Source organism: Hyla sarda, unplaced genomic scaffold (assembly GCF_029499605.1).
Source record: "Hyla sarda isolate aHylSar1 unplaced genomic scaffold, aHylSar1.hap1 scaffold_647, whole genome shotgun sequence".
Classification (NCBI taxonomy): Eukaryota; Metazoa; Chordata; class Amphibia; order Anura; family Hylidae; genus Hyla; species Hyla sarda.
Genome location: NW_026610662.1, coordinates 153,722 through 175,183, shown reverse-complemented (window position 1 = coordinate 175,183; position 21,462 = coordinate 153,722). Strand labels below are relative to the sequence as shown.

Below are 21,462 nucleotides of genomic sequence, written 5' to 3'. Positions count from 1 at the left end.
GCAAGACAGGGGCCCATTGCACTCCCACGGGGCCTTTTTAAATGCAATCCATAACCCGGATTTGCCAGGAACCCTTCTTACTCCTCCTACTTGCATGTGACACTGGGCTTAGGATCTGCATAGGAAACACACACACAAGCACACACCTACCTTTGTTGCCTGCAGATGCCTCCTTGGCTGTCCCCAAACGGTATCAAACCAACACCCACGGGAAGCTGTAAGCATAGAGGACATGCCTGCACCCCATTGGACTTACCTGTGTGGGTTAAATCCGGGTTATTTGACAACCTATGGCGGTGATGGTTCTGCTCAGGCAGAGCAGTGCTGATGCTCCTCATAAAGCTGTCGCTGCTGTGAAGGTTCTAGGTGACATCACAAATCCCTATGGTTACATACACAACAAAGCTGGGTTGTTGTTGTTTACACTCTGCAAGGCCTGTGGAAGTGAGTGACATCATAGCACTGTAGTTCTGAGGGTTCTAGATGGATGCAACAATCTCCTGTTGCTTCTATGAAGGCCATAATAGACGACATCACCAAACAGCTCCATAGTCACATACACAGCAAAGGAGAGATGTTGTTTACACCTAGTGATGTCAGTGGTATTGAGTGACATCACAGCACAGTGCTAAGGCTCCTGGGCCTGGACACAGCAGCGGCTGCAATATCTCAACGGAGAATACGTTTATATATATGTGTGTGTGTGCGCATATATATATATATATATATATATATATATATATATATATATATTTCTCCGCCGAAATCACTTTTAAACCCATTTCCACCTTTTTTTCCCTTCTCTTCCTCTTACTTTTTTTTCACGTTTTTTTAAGTTTTTCTCCTTTTCGCCTCTTTTCTGGGCGTATTATTCTTCTTTTTCTTCTTTTTTTTCGTCTAATGCATACCCCATCAGTGCAGCAATGCTTATTCAATACCGCCAGCAGATGGAGACACTGGGGGATAATTTTCTAAGGATTTATACTGATTTTTCCTGTCTGAATTTGTCGCACAGAAAGTTGCAGGCCAAATATGTGTGACATTTCTGCGACTTTAGCTTCTAGAGCATTTTTACAACATTATACATAGGTGCTGAATACATAAAAAGCGACTGTTCAGCGACAGACAAGTCGCATCGGCTGAAAGTAGGCCAGAATGTCAGTCCATGTTGGAGCAGGTTTAGATACAGTCTAAAGTATAGATCTCAAAGTCTGTGCACAGAATTTAGCAAGGGCCTCGCACCTTCTGATGCATCAGGTAGGTGCACAATAGCATAGCCTAACCCTCTGTACTTTGGTCTATATTGATGCGGGACATAGACAGCCAGCTGATGACCAATCCATTAGTGCAATGGATGGCTGGAAGCATTTGTCTTTGCCTTTGCAATACCACAGAAGCAATGCATGGTCAATGTACAGCAATGACACACCTGTGTGAACAGCCAGGAGACCCCCCCCCCCCCCCCCCCATGTTATGTTACATAGTTACATAGTTAGTACGGTCGAAAAAAGACATATGTCCATCAAGTTCAACCAGGGAATTAAGGGGTAGGGGTGTGGCGCGATATTGGGGAAGGGATGAGATTTTATATTTCTTCATAAGCATTAATCTTATTTTGTCAATTAGGAACATTCAGCACCCACCCGCTATCAAGGCAGCTGCCTATCATGTCATGCCCTACCTGCACAGGTGTGCTGGCTACTCAAATGATCCAATTAAGGAGGCCATTTAGTCAGCAGCAGCAGAAGTCCTGTGCCTGGACGCTCCAACAGCGGCCAGACACAAGCAGAAGCAGCAGAAGCAGCAGCAGCAGCACCACCTTTTGTTTTTTGGCTGCAGCAGCAAGGCCCACAGGGCTGGCTAGCTGGCTAGCCAGCAAGCAGGTAGCAATGAAAGTAGGAATCTTTCTTTTTAACCCTGTAAGGGGGTGGTGCACTGTACCCGAAGATACTGCCATATCGGGTCAATGCATAGGGCGACGGAAGCAAGCTTCGAAATCGGCCCCCGTTCTCAAAAATCCATTTAATATATGGTCCCCAGATAGGGGACGTATCAGATATTAAACTGATAAGAACAGATTTTTTTTTTTTTTTTTTTTATTGAAAAGGAAATATACAATACATAACCAAGTAAATCATTCAAAAAATTACATATTCATCTGAAAACACATGAATAACACATATTTGACATATACAATATATACAGGAAGCATGTCTTTACATGTACATATAACAAAAAGCTTTCCCTTCATGACTTTCCCTCAGAAAAAATAAATTGCAGCGGATTCTGTCCCTCCAACTGTCCCTTCATATCAGGATATAATCTGTAAGAAAAGAAAAAGAAAGACAAATAAGAATACAATCATAACCAGTACTTCCATTTTTTGTGTTTCCAGATCCCCTCTGCATCATCAGAACCATAGTTTTTCCTATCACATAATACGTAAAGGTAAATTTTACCACGGATCATGCCCAGACATTCCTTCACACTTACTTCAGTTTGATTGAAAATCCTAATATTCCTTACATCCCACAGAACCTCTTTTACACAATTTACTATGAACCATAACACTCTTGCCTTCTCTCTCTCCACTGCACACAAACCAAACATCATCATATTAAAGGATAAGATTTCAATTCCAGTAAGATTTTTAATTAGACCAGACATTTTTCTCCACACAGACTTCGCATAACCACACTCCCAAAACACATGTACATAATTCTCACATCCACCGCAACCATCCCTGGGACACACTTCACTGTCTACCAATCTCCTTCTCCTCTGAAATTCCCTTGTTGGCAGACACCCATGAGCTAACATCCAAGACAAGTCCTTTTGTTTATTTGTCAGTTCCTTGTGACTGACATTTTTCCACACTACCTTACAATCCTTCTCAGACAGACCTCCCACACATTCCACTGTTTCTCTCTGCTCCAACACTATCATCACCTTCTTACTATCATTCCACTCAGTCACACATTCCAGATTATTTTTCCTGACACACCGCCCTATTCTCTGATAGAACCAAGGAACCTCAAAACTTACAGGTACCCTTAAGTCCCTTTCCATTAGCTTATATTTCAACAACACATTACCAGCCAAATACCTTACCATGCACCCAAACACACATTCCTTCTTACTTACAGCGAGACAAAAACTGACATACTTCACAGCCAGGAACACTTCCACATTCATCATTCCTTTCCCACCATGCATTCTGCTTTTCACCACCTTCCCACGACTCAATTTCTCCATCCTTGAATTCCATAAGAAAACAAAGATCTGCCTGATAATTCTTGCCAGACACCTATCCGGTGGAGGAAACACATAATTAACATAAAGCAAAATAGGAATTATAACAGCTTTAATAACCAGAATCCTTCCCTCAATCGATAAAGTCCTTAAAGACCAGAAGTTTATTTTATTCCCCACCCTCCCCAAAACCCTCTCCCAACTTTCTTTCCCATACAAATCATTATCAAACACCACCCCAAGCACTTCCACACCCCCCTCTCTCACAGGCCACTCGCACAACCCACTCTCTCCCCACCCCTCAAAAAATTTACAACCACTCTTCCCAACATTAAGCTTAAACCCACTCATTAAACAGAAACACTCAATCAATAACTTAGCACGCCTTACCCCTGCCATTGACTTACATACAACAGTAACATCATCCATGTAACCAATCACTCGCATATCCTTCCCATGACTACCAGGTATTTCTATACCCCGCATCACCTTATCTCTCCTAATCATCCCCAACAAAGGCTCAATCATACAAATAAAAAGAATTGGCGACAGGGGACACCCCTGCCGCACTCCAGATTTTATACTCACTTCCCTACTCAGAAAACCATTGACCTGAATCTTACTATAAATGTCCCTATACAAACATTCAATCCACTTCACCATTCTGTCCGGCACATTCATCCTCCTCAAAACCCTAAACAATAAATCATGCACCACCCTATCATACGCTTTTTCAAAATCCACCGTAACAACAGCCACACCTTGCTTCCTAGTTTTACAGTCCCACAATACATCCCTCAGACCTAACAGACATTCAGAAATCCTACGATCAGGCACTGTACACATTTGCTCCTCACCTACCATACAATCAATCACATCCTTTAACCTATTCGCAATAACTTTAGCAATAATTTTGTAATCACAATTCAAGAGCGCTATAGGCCTCCAATTTTTAAGATCCCTCTTATCCCCTTTTTTAAACAATAACACAGTCACACTCTCACTCATACTTTTAGATAACTTCCCTCTCCTAAGTACTTCCTTACACACCTCCCATACATAATCCCCTAACATATCCCAAAACACAAGATAAAATTCCACAGGCAAACCATCACTCCCTGCCACTTTTCCTTTCTTCATCCCATTCACAGCATCCTCCACCTCACTCTTCCTCACATCCTCTTCCATAAAGAACCCATCAATTTCATCCAAACGCTTATCCACATATCCCAAACATTCCTCCTCTAGAGTCACGTCCCGCTCCTTCTCCGTGAATAAATCAGAATAAAACTTCCACACTTCCTCTAACACCTCATCCTTACCAAAGACCTCTACCCCATCATTCGTAAAAACACTCATCATCTCAGTTTTTTTACTGAATGCCTTTTTAAAGAAAAATTTGCTACATTTCTCATCCTTCTCTTTCACTTCAACCCTAGCCTGTGCAATAATCTTCCTTCCATTCCTCTCCAGACACTCATTCACACTTCCACGAGCTTCCTCAATCTCCTTCTCAACACTCATCCCCAAACGCCTCAATTCATACAAATACTCTAACCTTCTTTGCCATCTCTCATACTCTTCTCTATCTTTCCTCCCTTTCTCACACCCTTTTTTAATAAAAAACCTTTTAGTCTCTAACTTCACCCACTCCCACCACTCAACCACACTATAAAATGCATCCTTCCTCAACACCCATCCATCAAAACGCTCCCTATATTCTTGTAATACACATTCATTATCCAATAAAGACACATTCAACTTCCAAACACCCTTTCCATACTCACTTAGACCACCACCTTTTACCACACACTCAATCCAGGCATGATCCGTGAACGGTAACCTCCTCCGTCTGAAATTAGAAACAGACATTAGTTTTGAGACAAAAATGAAATCAATACGCGAACTTGTATTGTTAGAAAAATATGTATAACCGATAGTACCATCATTATGGACAACAAAGGAATCCTTTAACCCAAATAAATTTACAATCTCTTTAAGCTGCTTACTAGTACTGTCTAAACCAGACCCACCACCCACCGTAGTACTACTCCTATCCCCCTCTGTTATTATACAATTGAAATCCCCTATAAGGAACACATCATCCCTCCCACTCAAAAAGAAATATAATTTCTCAAACACCTCCCCTCTTTCCTTCCTCCCAGTTGGAGCATAAACATTAATTACTTTATATGTGAAACCCCTGAAAATAAAATGCACTAATAATACCCTACCCGGAACAATATGGACAACTTTTTTAACAACAAACTCATTACTTTTGAACAAAATCCCCACCCCCGAATTACGTTCCATTGAACCAGACCATACCGATTGCCCATAAGGCCAGGAGATATTTGGCTCCCCATCCAAGCAGCACTCCTGGAGACCTAGAACATCAAAAGAATATCTAGAAAGTAAATCAAAAATGGCGGATCTCCTTTCTAAAGATCTAATACTGCGGACATTTAGAGAACCAATTGTTAAACTCATTCAAACATTTGAAGGAAAAAAAGGAAATACAAAATCAAGCATTATCAAAAGGAGGCCTAGCCTTTCCCCGACCTCTACCCTTATTTTTTGCCTCCCCTTCCTTAAACTTAAGAGTCTTTGTCAATTTTTTGACTGAACATTCCTCCAAATAACCTGTGCCCAGGGAGGATAAAGAGGAGTCAGAATCAATCTGACATGACGACCCTCCACCTGCCTCCTCCCTTCCCGGGCTAGGAAAGTCCTCAATCCTTTGACTCTGAGGAGTCGGACAGTCATCCTCCGATTCTTCCACCGGCATCTTTCTCTTCAAGGATTCTTTGTCCACAGTCATCTCCTCTGGGGGATCAGAGGCCTCCGAAACAGATGCCCCCGAAACAGACTCCGCCTTCTCCCCCTCTGCCACCAAAGCATCCGGAACAGACCTAGAAATGGAAGGAAAAACAGGGGCAGACTCTGCTTCACTGGTCAGCACGCTAACCTCTGCATCGCCTGCCCTGGCAGCATTGGAGTCCTCAGGAACTGTCCCACCTCGAAGAGCCATTGCATATGATCGGGGTGCCCCGGACTGGTAAGTGGGGCAACTCCTAGCCAGGTGATCCGAAGAACCACAGAAATGACACTTGCGTTTCTCGGGACAGTCTGCAGTGCGGTGATCAGGCTTGTGGCAGTTCCTGCAAACCTGCCCGGTTGTACAGTTCTCTCTGGTATGACCAAAGCAAAAACAGTCCCGGCAAAAACTTGGCATCCCCGGGTAGTGCAGAAACCCCCTGTTGTTCCCTATCGCAAAGTTCTGCGGGGGGTGACAAAAACCTTCAGCACCACCCTCGGGGGCAGGCCTAAACTCCACCCAAAAACGTCTCATGCCTGTGAAAGTCCCCAGGATGTTATTTTTCCTCTCCGCACCAGAAACAGACACACAATACCTTCTTAGAAAGGTCTGGATCTCCTCATCCCGCACAAAAGGGTTGTACATATGCACTACCACTGGAACTTTCTTAGGCCGAGCCTCGCAGGAAATGAATCGGATCCCTTGTAGGTCAGGGTGAGAAGCATTCTCCTTACTCCGGTAGAGACAGGTACGGAGATCATCCAGGTTGTAGAAGGTCACGTCAAAGAATCCTTGGCTGGGAAAGACCTGGACACAGAAGATGGAAGCATGCGGCATCCTCAGCACTCCTTCCACGACCTTCTGCTGGACATGCAAAATCCCGTAGGCACTCCTCTTTTCCTCCTCGATAAACAGCCGTACTGTATTAGGAGCGTTCGGCGCATTAGCCATCCTCTCCGGCAGACCCGTCCTCCGATGATCACCTTCCCGTTATCCTGGGACTAAGCCCTCTCCCCAATAGCAGCAGGTGGGTGAAGCCCAGGCAATAAACCTGGGCGATCCCACAAGGCCGAGGAGAGGGGTACCCGAATACCTTAGGGCAAGACACTTGATCTTAGCCAAAAGGCCGAGAAGCGATAACCGTGAAAGGGGCGGGCCCAACAAGGTCCCCTTCATGGGCACTATCACTGCTTGCTGTCAGGGAGGCTGCCAGACAATTTTCCATGCACACTCTGGGCTGGGGGGCAGTCAACCACCAGTACACACAGCAGAACCTAAACCCATACCATTATTGCTAAGCAGCAAGACAGGGGCCCATTGCACTCCCACGGGGCCTTTTTAAATGCAATCCATAACCCGGATTTGCCAGGAACCCTTCTTACTCCTCCTACTTGCATGTGACACTGGGCTTAGGATCTGCATAGGAAACACACACACAAGCACACACCTACCTTTGTTGCCTGCAGATGCCTCCTTGGCTGTCCCCAAACGGTATCAAACCAACACCCACGGGAAGCTGTAAGCATAGAGGACATGCCTGCACCCCATTGGACTTACCTGTGTGGGTTAAATCCGGGTTATTTGACAACCTATGGCGGTGATGGTTCTGCTCAGGCAGAGCAGTGCTGATGCTCCTCATAAAGCTGTCGCTGCTGTGAAGGTTCTAGGTGACATCACAAATCCCTATGGTTACATACACAACAAAGCTGGGTTGTTGTTGTTTACACTCTGCAAGGCCTGTGGAAGTGAGTGACATCATAGCACTGTAGTTCTGAGGGTTCTAGATGGATGCAACAATCTCCTGTTGCTTCTATGAAGGCCATAATAGACGACATCACCAAACAGCTCCATAGTCACATACACAGCAAAGGAGAGATGTTGTTTACACCTAGTGATGTCAGTGGTATTGAGTGACATCACAGCACAGTGCTAAGGCTCCTGGGCCTGGACACAGCAGCGGCTGCAATATCTCAACGGAGAATACGTTTATATATATGTGTGTGTGTGCGCGTATATATATATATATATATATATATATATATATATATATATATATATTTCTCCGCCGAAATCACTCTTTTAAACCCATTTCCACCTTTTTTTCCCTTCTCTTCCTCTTACTTTTTTTTCACGTTTTTTTACGTTTTTCTCCTTTTCGCCTCTTTTCTGGGCGTATTATTCTTCTTTTTCTTCTTTTTTTTCGTCTAATGCATACCCCATCAGTGCAGCAATGCTTATTCAATACCGCCAGCAGATGGAGACACTGGGGGATAATTTTCTAAGGATTTATACTGATTTTTCCTGTCTGAATTTGTCGCACAGAAAGTTGCAGGCCAAATATGTGTGACATTTCTGCGACTTTAGCTTCTAGAGCATTTTTACAACATTATACATAGGTGCTGAATACATAAAAAGCGACTGTTCAGCGACAGACAAGTCGCATCGGCTGAAAGTAGGCCAGAATGTCAGTCCATGTTGGAGCAGGTTTAGATACAGTCTAAAGTATAGATCTCAAAGTCTGTGCACAGAATTTAGCAAGGGCCTCGCACCTTCTGATGCATCAGGTAGGTGCACAATAGCATAGCCTAACCCTCTGTACTTTGGTCTATATTGATGCGGGACATAGACAGCCAGCTGATGACCAATCCATTAGTGCAATGGATGGCTGGAAGCATTTGTCTTTGCCTTTGCAATACCACAGAAGCAATGCATGGTCAATGTACAGCAATGACACACCTGTGTGAACAGCCAGGAGACCCCCCCCCCCCCCCCATGTTATGTTACATAGTTACATAGTTAGTACGGTCGAAAAAAGACATATGTCCATCAAGTTCAACCAGGGAATTAAGGGGTAGGGGTGTGGCGCGATATTGGGGAAGGGATGAGATTTTATATTTCTTCATAAGCATTAATCTTATTTTGTCAATTAGGAACATTCAGCACCCACCCGCTATCAAGGCAGCTGCCTATCATGTCATGCCCTACCTGCACAGGTGTGCTGGCTACTCAAATGATCCAATTAAGGAGGCCATTTAGTCAGCAGCAGCAGAAGTCCTGTGCCTGGACGCTCCAACAGCGGCCAGACACAAGCAGAAGCAGCAGAAGCAGCAGCAGCAGCACCACCTTTTGTTTTTTGGCTGCAGCAGCAAGGCCCACAGGGCTGGCTAGCTGGCTAGCCAGAAAGCAGGTAGCAATGAAAGTAGGAATCTTTCTTTTTAACCCTGTAAGGGGGTGGTGCACTGTACCCGAAGATACTGCCATATCGGGTCAATGCATAGGGCGACGGAAGCAAGCTTCGAAATCGGCCCCCGTTCTCAAAAATCCATTTAATATATGGTCCCCAGATAGGGGACGTATCAGATATTAAACTGATAAGAACAGATACTACACTTGATCTTAGCCAAAAGGCCGAGAAGCGATAACCGTGAAAGGGGCGGGCCCAACAAGGTCCCCTTCATGGGCACTATCACTGCTTGCTGTCAGGGAGGCTGCCAGACAATTTTCCATGCACACTCTGGGCTGGGGGGCAGTCAACCACCAGTACACACAGCAGAACCTAAACCCATACCATTATTGCTAAGCAGCAAGACAGGGGCCCATTGCACTCCCACGGGGCCTTTTTAAATGCAATCCATAACCCGGATTTGCCAGGAACCCTTCTTACTCCTCCTACTTGCATGTGACACTGGGCTTAGGATCTGCATAGGAAACACACACACAAGCACACACCTACCTTTGTTGCCTGCAGATGCCTCCTTGGCTGTCCCCAAACGGTATCAAACCAACACCCACGGGAAGCTGTAAGCATAGAGGACATGCCTGCACCCCATTGGACTTACCTGTGTGGGTTAAATCCGGGTTATTTGACAACCTATGGCGGTGATGGTTCTGCTCAGGCAGAGCAGTGCTGATGCTCCTCATAAAGCTGTCGCTGCTGTGAAGGTTCTAGGTGACATCACAAATCCCTATGGTTACATACACAACAAAGCTGGGTTGTTGTTGTTTACACTCTGCAAGGCCTGTGGAAGTGAGTGACATCATAGCACTGTAGTTCTGAGGGTTCTAGATGGATGCAACAATCTCCTGTTGCTTCTATGAAGGCCATAATAGACGACATCACCAAACAGCTCCATAGTCACATACACAGCAAAGGAGAGATGTTGTTTACACCTAGTGATGTCAGTGGTATTGAGTGACATCACAGCACAGTGCTAAGGCTCCTGGGCCTGGACACAGCAGCGGCTGCAATATCTCAACGGAGAATACGTTTATATATATGTGTGTGTGTGCGCGTATATATATATATATATATATATATATATATATATATATATATATATATTTCTCCGCCGAAATCACTTTTAAACCCATTTCCACCTTTTTTTCCCTTCTCTTCCTCTTACTTTTTTTTCACGTTTTTTTACGTTTTTCTCCTTTTCGCCTCTTTTCTGGGCGTATTATTCTTCTTTTTCTTCTTTTTTTTCGTCTAATGCATACCCCATCAGTGCAGCAATGCTTATTCAATACCGCCAGCAGATGGAGACACTGGGGGATAATTTTCTAAGGATTTATACTGATTTTTCCTGTCTGAATTTGTCGCACAGAAAGTTGCAGGCCAAATATGTGTGACATTTCTGCGACTTTAGCTTCTAGAGCATTTTTACAACATTATACATAGGTGCTGAATACATAAAAAGCGACTGTTCAGCGACAGACAAGTCGCATCGGCTGAAAGTAGGCCAGAATGTCAGTCCATGTTGGAGCAGGTTTAGATACAGTCTAAAGTATAGATCTCAAAGTCTGTGCACAGAATTTAGCAAGGGCCTCGCACCTTCTGATGCATCAGGTAGGTGCACAATAGCATAGCCTAACCCTCTGTACTTTGGTCTATATTGATGCGGGACATAGACAGCCAGCTGATGACCAATCCATTAGTGCAATGGATGGCTGGAAGCATTTGTCTTTGCCTTTGCAATACCACAGAAGCAATGCATGGTCAATGTACAGCAATGACACACCTGTGTGAACAGCCAGGAGACCCCCCCCCCCCCCATGTTATGTTACATAGTTACATAGTTAGTACGGTCGAAAAAAGACATATGTCCATCAAGTTCAACCAGGGAATTAAGGGGTAGGGGTGTGGCGCGATATTGGGGAAGGGATGAGATTTTATATTTCTTCATAAGCATTAATCTTATTTTGTCAATTAGGAACATTCAGCACCCACCCGCTATCAAGGCAGCTGCCTATCATGTCATGCCCTACCTGCACAGGTGTGCTGGCTACTCAAATGATCCAATTAAGGAGGCCATTTAGTCAGCAGCAGCAGAAGTCCTGTGCCTGGATGCTTCAACAGCGGCCAGACACAAGCAGAAGCAGCAGAAGCAGCAGCAGCAGCACCACCTTTTGTTTTTTGGCTGCAGCAGCAAGGCCCACAGGGCTGGCTAGCTGGCTAGCCAGCAAGCAAGTAGCAATGAAAGTAGGAATCTTTCTTTTTAACCCTGTAAGGGGGTGGTGCACTGTACCCGAAGATACTGCCATATCGGGTCAATGCATAGGGCGACGGAAGCAAGCTTCGAAATCGGCCCCCGTTCTCAAAAATCCATTTAATATATGGTCCCCAGATAGGGGACGTATCAGATATTAAACTGATAAGAACAGATACTACACTTGATCTTAGCCAAAAGGCCGAGAAGCGATAACCGTGAAAGGGGCGGGCCCAACAAGGTCCCCTTCATGGGCACTATCACTGCTTGCTGTCAGGGAGGCTGCCAGACAATTTTCCATGCACACTCTGGGCTGGGGGGCAGTCAACCACCAGTACACACAGCAGAACCTAAACCCATACCATTATTGCTAAGCAGCAAGACAGGGGCCCATTGCACTCCCACGGGGCCTTTTTAAATGCAATCCATAACCCGGATTTGCCAGGAACCCTTCTTACTCCTCCTACTTGCATGTGACACTGGGCTTAGGATCTGCATAGGAAACACACACACAAGCACACACCTACCTTTGTTGCCTGCAGATGCCTCCTTGGCTGTCCCCAAACGGTATCAAACCAACACCCACGGGAAGCTGTAAGCATAGAGGACATGCCTGCACCCCATTGGACTTACCTGTGTGGGTTAAATCCGGGTTATTTGACAACCTATGGCGGTGATGGTTCTGCTCAGGCAGAGCAGTGCTGATGCTCCTCATAAAGCTGTCGCTGCTGTGAAGGTTCTAGGTGACATCACAAATCCCTATGGTTACATACACAACAAAGCTGGGTTGTTGTTGTTTACACTCTGCAAGGCCTGTGGAAGTGAGTGACATCATAGCACTGTAGTTCTGAGGGTTCTAGATGGATGCAACAATCTCCTGTTGCTTCTATGAAGGCCATAATAGACGACATCACCAAACAGCTCCATAGTCACATACACAGCAAAGGAGAGATGTTGTTTACACCTAGTGATGTCAGTGGTATTGAGTGACATCACAGCACAGTGCTAAGGCTCCTGGGCCTGGACACAGCAGCGGCTGCAATATCTCAACGGAGAATACGTTTATATATATGTGTGTGTGTGCACGTATATATATATATATATATATATATATATATATATATATATATATTTCTCCGCCGAAATCACTTTTAAACCCATTTCCACCTTTTTTTCCCTTCTCTTCCTCTTACTTTTTTTTCACGTTTTTTTACGTTTTTCTTCTTTTCGCCTCTTTTCTGGGCGTATTATTCTTCTTTTTCTTCTTTTTTTTCGTCTAATGCATACCCCATCAGTGCAGCAATGCTTATTCAATACCGCCAGCAGATGGAGACACTGGGGGATAATTTTCTAAGGATTTATACTGATTTTTCCTGTCTGAATTTGTCGCACAGAAAGTTGCAGGCCAAATATGTGTGACATTTCTGCGACTTTAGCTTCTAGAGCATTTTTACAACATTATACATAGGTGCTGAATACATAAAAAGCGACTGTTCAGCGACAGACAAGTCGCATCGGCTGAAAGTAGGCCAGAATGTCAGTCCATGTTGGAGCAGGTTTAGATACAGTCTAAAGTATAGATCTCAAAGTCTGTGCACAGAATTTAGCAAGGGCCTCGCACCTTCTGATGCATCAGGTAGGTGCACAATAGCATAGCCTAACCCTCTGTACTTTGGTCTATATTGATGCGGGACATAGACAGCCAGCTGATGACCAATCCATTAGTGCAATGGATGGCTGGAAGCATTTGTCTTTGCCTTTGCAATACCACAGAAGCAATGCATGGTCAATGTACAGCAATGACACACCTGTGTGAACAGCCAGGAGACCCCCCCCCCCCCCCCATGTTATGTTACATAGTTACATAGTTAGTACGGTCGAAAAAAGACATATGTCCATCAAGTTCAACCAGGGAATTAAGGGGTAGGGGTGTGGCGCGATATTGGGGAAGGGATGAGATTTTATATTTCTTCATAAGCATTAATCTTATTTTGTCAATTAGGAACATTCAGCACCCACCCGCTATCAAGGCAGCTGCCTATCATGTCATGCCCTACCTGCACAGGTGTGCTGGCTACTCAAATGATCCAATTAAGGAGGCCATTTAGTCAGCAGCAGCAGAAGTCCTGTGCCTGGACGCTCCAACAGCGGCCAGACACAAGCAGAAGCAGCAGAAGCAGCAGCAGCAGCACCACCTTTTGTTTTTTGGCTGCAGCAGCAAGGCCCACAGGGCTGGCTAGCTGGCTAGCCAGAAAGCAGGTAGCAATGAAAGTAGGAATCTTTCTTTTTAACCCTGTAAGGGGGTGGTGCACTGTACCCGAAGATACTGCCATATCGGGTCAATGCATAGGGCGACGGAAGCAAGCTTCGAAATCGGCCCCCGTTCTCAAAAATCCATTTAATATATGGTCCCCAGATAGGGGACGTATCAGATATTAAACTGATAAGAACAGATACTACACTTGATCTTAGCCAAAAGGCCGAGAAGCGATAACCGTGAAAGGGGCGGGCCCAACAAGGTCCCCTTCATGGGCACTATCACTGCTTGCTGTCAGGGAGGCTGCCAGACAATTTTCCATGCACACTCTGGGCTGGGGGGCAGTCAACCACCAGTACACACAGCAGAACCTAAACCCATACCATTATTGCTAAGCAGCAAGACAGGGGCCCATTGCACTCCCACGGGGCCTTTTTAAATGCAATCCATAACCCGGATTTGCCAGGAACCCTTCTTACTCCTCCTACTTGCATGTGACACTGGGCTTAGGATCTGCATAGGAAACACACACACAAGCACACACCTACCTTTGTTGCCTGCAGATGCCTCCTTGGCTGTCCCCAAACGGTATCAAACCAACACCCACGGGAAGCTGTAAGCATAGAGGACATGCCTGCACCCCATTGGACTTACCTGTGTGGGTTAAATCCGGGTTATTTGACAACCTATGGCGGTGATGGTTCTGCTCAGGCAGAGCAGTGCTGATGCTCCTCATAAAGCTGTCGCTGCTGTGAAGGTTCTAGGTGACATCACAAATCCCTATGGTTACATACACAACAAAGCTGGGTTGTTGTTGTTTACACTCTGCAAGGCCTGTGGAAGTGAGTGACATCATAGCACTGTAGTTCTGAGGGTTCTAGATGGATGCAACAATCTCCTGTTGCTTCTATGAAGGCCATAATAGACGACATCACCAAACAGCTCCATAGTCACATACACAGCAAAGGAGAGATGTTGTTTACACCTAGTGATGTCAGTGGTATTGAGTGACATCACAGCACAGTGCTAAGGCTCCTGGGCCTGGACACAGCAGCGGCTGCAATATCTCAACGGAGAATACGTTTATATATATGTGTGTGTGTGCGCGTATATATATATATATATATATATATATATATATATATATATATATATTTCTCCGCCGAAATCACTTTTAAACCCATTTCCACCTTTTTTTCCCTTCTCTTCCTCTTACTTTTTTTTCACGTTTTTTTACGTTTTTCTCCTTTTCGCCTCTTTTCTGGGCGTATTATTCTTCTTTTTCTTCTTTTTTTTCGTCTAATGCATACCCCATCAGTGCAGCAATGCTTATTCAATACCGCCAGCAGATGGAGACACTGGGGGATAATTTTCTAAGGATTTATACTGATTTTTCCTGTCTGAATTTGTCGCACAGAAAGTTGCAGGCCAAATATGTGTGACATTTCTGCGACTTTAGCTTCTAGAGCATTTTTACAACATTATACATAGGTGCTGAATACATAAAAAGCGACTGTTCAGCGACAGACAAGTCGCATCGGCTGAAAGTAGGCCAGAATGTCAGTCCATGTTGGAGCAGGTTTAGATACAGTCTAAAGTATAGATCTCAAAGTCTGTGCACAGAATTTAGCAAGGGCCTCGCACCTTCTGATGCATCAGGTAGGTGCACAATAGCATAGCCTAACCCTCTGTACTTTGGTCTATATTGATGCGGGACATAGACAGCCAGCTGATGACCAATCCATTAGTGCAATGGATGGCTGGAAGCATTTGTCTTTGCCTTTGCAATACCACAGAAGCAATGCATGGTCAATGTACAGCAATGACACACCTGTGTGAACAGCCAGGAGACCCCCCCCCCCCCCCCATGTTATGTTACATAGTTACATAGTTAGTACGGTCGAAAAAAGACATATGTCCATCAAGTTCAACCAGGGAATTAAGGGGTAGGGGTGTGGCGCGATATTGGGGAAGGGATGAGATTTTATATTTCTTCATAAGCATTAATCTTATTTTGTCAATTAGGAACATTCAGCACCCACCCGCTATCAAGGCAGCTGCCTATCATGTCATGCCCTACCTGCACAGGTGTGCTGGCTACTCAAATGATCCAATTAAGGAGGCCATTTAGTCAGCAGCAGCAGAAGTCCTGTGCCTGGACGCTCCAACAGCGGCCAGACACAAGCAGAAGCAGCAGAAGCAGCAGCAGCAGCACCACCTTTTGTTTTTTGGCTGCAGCAGCAAGGCCCACAGGGCTGGCTAGCTGGCTAGCCAGCAAGCAGGTAGCAATGAAAGTAGGAATCTTTCTTTTTAACCCTGTAAGGGGGTGGTGCACTGTACCCGAAGATACTGCCATATCGGGTCAATGCATAGGGCGACGGAAGCAAGCTTCGAAATCGGCCCCCGTTCTCAAAAATCCATTTAATATATGGTCCCCAGATAGGGGACGTATCAGATATTAAACTGATAAGAACAGATACTACACTTGATCTTAGCCAAAAGGCCGAGAAGCGATAACCGTGAAAGGGGCGGGCCCAACAAGGTCCCCTTCATGGGCACTATCACTGCTTGCTGTCAGGGAGGCTGCCAGACAATTTTCCATGCACACTCTGGGCTGGGGGGCAGTCAACCACCAGTACACACAGCAGAACCTAAACCCATACCATTATTGCTAAGCAGCAAGACAGGGGCCCATTGCACTCCCACGGGGCCTTTTTAAATGCAATCCATAACCCGGATTTGCCAGGAACCCTTCTTACTCCTCCTACTTGCATGTGACACTGGGCTTAGGATCTGCATAGGAAACACACACACAAGCACACACCTACCTTTGTTGCCTGCAGATGCCTCCTTGGCTGTCCCCAAACGGTATCAAACCAACACCCACGGGAAGCTGTAAGCATAGAGGACATGCCTGCACCCCATTGGACTTACCTGTGTGGGTTAAATCCAGGTTATTTGACAACCTATGGCGGTGATGGTTCTGCTCAGGCAGAGCAGTGCTGATGCTCCTCATAAAGCTGTCGCTGCTGTGAAGGTTCTAGGTGACATCACAAATCCCTATGGTTACATACACAACAAAGCTGGGTTGTTGTTGTTTACACTCTGCAAGGCCTGTGGAAGTGAGTGACATCATAGCACTGTAGTTCTGAGGGTTCTAGATGGATGCAACAATCTCCTGTTGCTTCTATGAAGGCCATAATAGACGACATCACCAAACAGCTCCATAGTCACATACACAGCAAAGGAGAGATGTTGTTTACACCTAGTGATGTCAGTGGTATTGAGTGACATCACAGCACAGTGCTAAGGCTCCTGGGCCTGGACACAGCAGCGGCTGCAATATCTCAACGGAGAATACGTTTATATATATGTGTGTGTGTGCGCGTATATATATATATATATATATATATATATATATATATTTCTCCGCCGAAATCACTTTTAAACCCATTTCCACCTTTTTTTCCCTTCTCTTCCTCTTACTTTTTTTTCACGTTTTTTTACGTTTTTCTCCTTTTCGCCTCTTTTCTGGGCGTATTATTCTTCTTTTTCTTCTTTTTTTTCGTCTAATGCATACCCCATCAGTGCAGCAATGCTTATTCAATACCGCCAGCAGATGGAGACACTGGGGGATAATTTTCTAAGGATTTATACTGATTTTTCCTGTCTGAATTTGTCGCACAGAAAGTTGCAGGCCAAATATGTGTGACATTTCTGCGACTTTAGCTTCTAGAGCATTTTTACAACATTATACATAGGTGCTGAATACATAAAAAGCGACTGTTCAGCGACAGACAAGTCGCATCGGCTGAAAGTAGGCCAGAATGTCAGTCCATGTTGGAGCAGGTTTAGATACAGTCTAAAGTATAGATCTCAAAGTCTGTGCACAGAATTTAGCAAGGGCCTCGCACCTTCTGATGCATCAGGTAGGTGCACAATAGCATAGCCTAACCCTCTGTACTTTGGTCTATATTGATGCGGGACATAGACAGCCAGCTGATGACCAATCCATTAGTGCAATGGATGGCTGGAAGCATTTGTCTTTGCCTTTGCAATACCACAGAAGCAATGCATGGTCAATGTACAGCAATGACACACCTGTGTGAACAGCCAGGAGACCCCCCCCATGTTATGTTACATAGTTACATAGTTAGTACGGTCGAAAAAAGACATATGTCCATCAAGTTCAACCAGGGAATTAAGGGGTAGGGGTGTGGCGCGATATTGGGGAAGGGATGAGATTTTATATTTCTTCATAAGCATTAATCTTATTTTGTCAATTAGGAACATTCAGCACCCACCCGCTATCAAGGCAGCTGCCTATCATGTCATGCCCTACCTGCACAGGTGTGCTGGCTACTCAAATGATCCAATTAAGGAGGCCATTTAGTCAGCAGCAGCAGAAGTCCTGTGCCTGGACGCTCCAACAGCGGCCAGACACAAGCAGAAGCAGCAGCAGCAGCACCACCTTTTGTTTTTTGGCTGCAGCAGCAAGGCCCACAGGGCTGGCTAGCTGGCTAGCCAGCAAGCAGGTAGCAATGAAAGTAGGAATCTTTCTTTTTAACCCTGTAAGGGGGTGGTGCACTGTACCCGAAGATACTGCCATATCGGGTCAATGCATAGGGCGACGGAAGCAAGCTTCGAAATCGGCCCCCGTTCTCAAAAATCCATTTAATATATGGTCCCCAGATAGGGGACGTATCAGATATTAAACTGATAAGAACAGATACTACACTTGATCTTAGCCAAAAGGCCGAGAAGCGATAACCGTGAAAGGGGCGGGCCCAACAAGGTCCCCTTCATGGGCACTATCACTGCTTGCTGTCAGGGAGGCTGCCAGACAATTTTCCATGCACACTCTGGGCTGGGGGGCAGTCAACCACCAGTACACACAGCAGAACCTAAACCCATACCATTATTGCTAAGCAGCAAGACAGGGGCCCATTGCACTCCCACGGGGCCTTTTTAAATGCAATCCATAACCCGGATTTGCCAGGAACCCTTCTTACTCCTCCTACTTGCATGTGACACTGGGCTTAGGATCTGCATAGGAAACACACACACAAGCACACACCTACCTTTGTTGCCTGCAGATGCCTCCTTGGCTGTCCCCAAACGGTATCAAACCAACACCCACGGGAAGCTGTAAGCATAGAGGACATGCCTGCACCCCATTGGACTTACCTGTGTGGGTTAAATCCGGGTTATTTGACAACCTATGGCGGTGATGGTTCTGCTCAGGCAGAGCAGTGCTGATGCTCCTCATAAAGCTGTCGCTGCTGTGAAGGTTCTAGGTGACATCACAAATCCCTATGGTTACATACACAACAAAGCTGGGTTGTTGTTGTTTACACTCTGCAAGGCCTGTGGAAGTGAGTGACATCATAGCACTGTAGTTCTGAGGGTTCTAGATGGATGCAACAATCTCCTGTTGCTTCTATGAAGGCCATAATAGACGACATCACCAAACAGCTCCATAGTCACATACACAGCAAAGGAGAGATGTTGTTTACACCTAGTGATGTCAGTGGTATTGAGTGACATCACAGCACAGTGCTAAGGCTCCTGGGCCTGGACACAGCAGCGGCTGCAATATCTCAACGGAGAATACGTTTATATATATGTGTGTGTGTGCGCGTATATATATATATATATATATATATATATATATATATATATATTTCTCCGCCGAAATCACTTTTAAACCCATTTCCACCTTTTTTTCCCTTCTCTTCCTCTTACTTTTTTTTCACGTTTTTTTTACGTTTTTCTTCTTTTCGCCTCTTTTCTGGGCGTATTATTCTTCTTTTTCTTCTTTTTTTTCGTCTAATGCATACCCCATCAGTGCAGCAATGCTTATTCAATACCGCCAGCAGATGGAGACACTGGGGGATAATTTTCTAAGGATTTATACTGATTTTTCCTGTCTGAATTTGTCGCACAGAAAGTTGCAGGCCAAATATGTGTGACATTTCTGCGACTTTAGCTTCTAGAGCATTTTTACAACATTATACATAGGTGCTGAATACATAAAAAGCGACTGTTCAGCGACAGACAAGTCGCATCGGCTGAAAGTAGGCCAGAATGTCAGTCCATGTTGGAGCAGGTTTAGATACAGTCTAAAGTATAGATCTCAAAGTCTGTGCACAGAATTTAGCAAGGGCCTCGCACCTTCTGATGCATCAGGTAGGTGCACAATAGCATAGCCTAACCCTCTGTACTTTGGTCTATATTGATGCGGGACATAGACAGCCAGCTGATGACCAATCCATTAGTGCAATGGATGGCTGGAAGCATTTGTCTTTGCCTTTGCAATACCACAGAAGCAATGCATGGTCAATGTACAGCAATGACACACCTGTGTGAACAGCCAGGAGACCCCCCCCCCCCCCCCCATGTTATGTTACATAGTTACATAGTTAGTACGGTCGAAAAAAGACATATGTCCATCAAGTTCAACCAGGGAATTAAGGGGTAGGGGTGTGGCGCGATATTGGGGAAGGGATGAGATTTTATATTTCTTCATAAGCATTAATCTTATTTTGTCAATTAGGAACATTCAGCACCCACCCGCTATCAAGGCAGCTGCCTATCATGTCATGCCCTACCTGCACAGGTGTGCTGGCTACTCAAATGATCCAATTAAGGAGGCCATTTAGTCAGCAGCAGCAGAAGTCCTGTGCCTGGACGCTCCAACAGCGGCCAGACACAAGCAGAAGCAGCAGAAGCAGCAGCAGCAGCACCACCTTTTGTTTTTTGGCTGCAGCAGCAAGGCCCACAGGGCTGGCTAGCTGGCTAGCCAGCAAGCAGGTAGCAATGAAAGTAGGAATCTTTCTTTTTAACCCTGTAAGGGGGTGGTGCACTGTACCCGAAGATACTGCCATATCGGGTCAATGCATAGGGCGACGGAAGCAAGCTTCGAAATCGGCCCCCGTTCTCAAAAATCCATTTAATATATGGTCCCCAGATAGGGGACGTATCAGATATTAAACTGATAAGAACAGATTTTTTTTTTTTTTTTTTTTCTTTTTTTTTCCTCAGTTACAGACTATTGTTTGAACGATCATCAGGTCTCCTACCAGGACTCGTCACTTAAAACAATGTCTGAAAAAACATCATGCGGAAAGACAAAAAAAAGGGAACCGAGGGTCAAGAACTTAAAACCAAAAGGTAAAAGCTGAAGGAAAACAAAAACATTTAAAAAACAAAACATAAACTGGTCAGACTTACAGTTTCCACCATTGGGTATATTTCCAGATCTTTTCAGCATTGTCTTCTCCCATTCTCTTCTTATCTAATAAATATGCAATAAAAAGTCTTCCGAGCAACAACCTCCTACATTCACTTGGAGAAATGGAAACATTTTTAAAAACAAGCAAATTCCTGGAGTCCCATAAAACTTCTTTAAAAACAGAAAAAATTATCCAAGTAACACGTGCATCATTCTTCATGTTAAAGTCCTGACCGATAAAAATTTTCTCAAAAGTAAAATCATTAAAACCCATAAGTGCAATAAAAAATCTTGTTAAAAGCCTAAAAACTTCCTTGGCATAAAAACAGTCCCACCACAAATGTACAATATCTTCTTTACCTCCACAACCCTCTCTTGGACACTGTTCACTCACTCTTATTCCTCTTCCTCTTAA

The 21,462-nt window shown here is 44.8% G+C and overlaps 7 non-coding genes across 7 annotated transcripts; all 7 read right to left on the bottom strand.

Moving 5' to 3' along the window:
- Positions 1–1,925: 1,925 nt before the first annotated feature.
- Positions 1,926–2,111, bottom strand: LOC130342266 (U2 spliceosomal RNA). The gene has a single exon (XR_008881940.1). It is a non-coding gene; the product is annotated as a U2 spliceosomal RNA (small nuclear RNA).
- Positions 2,112–9,299: 7,188 nt separating this feature from the next.
- On the bottom strand, positions 9,300–9,490 carry LOC130342316 (U2 spliceosomal RNA). The gene has a single exon (XR_008881983.1). It is a non-coding gene; the product is annotated as a U2 spliceosomal RNA (small nuclear RNA).
- A 2,089-nt stretch (positions 9,491–11,579) lies between these two features.
- LOC130342315 (U2 spliceosomal RNA) lies at positions 11,580–11,770 on the bottom strand. The gene has a single exon (XR_008881982.1). It is a non-coding gene; the product is annotated as a U2 spliceosomal RNA (small nuclear RNA).
- A 2,087-nt stretch (positions 11,771–13,857) lies between these two features.
- Positions 13,858–14,048, bottom strand: LOC130342314 (U2 spliceosomal RNA). The gene has a single exon (XR_008881981.1). It is a non-coding gene; the product is annotated as a U2 spliceosomal RNA (small nuclear RNA).
- A 2,089-nt stretch (positions 14,049–16,137) lies between these two features.
- LOC130342313 (U2 spliceosomal RNA) lies at positions 16,138–16,328 on the bottom strand. The gene has a single exon (XR_008881980.1). It is a non-coding gene; the product is annotated as a U2 spliceosomal RNA (small nuclear RNA).
- A 2,062-nt stretch (positions 16,329–18,390) lies between these two features.
- On the bottom strand, positions 18,391–18,581 carry LOC130342312 (U2 spliceosomal RNA). Its single transcript, XR_008881979.1, has one exon. It is a non-coding gene; the product is annotated as a U2 spliceosomal RNA (small nuclear RNA).
- A 2,087-nt stretch (positions 18,582–20,668) lies between these two features.
- LOC130342269 (U2 spliceosomal RNA) lies at positions 20,669–20,868 on the bottom strand. Its single transcript, XR_008881942.1, has one exon. It is a non-coding gene; the product is annotated as a U2 spliceosomal RNA (small nuclear RNA).
- Between the last annotated feature and the right edge of the window lie 594 nt (positions 20,869–21,462).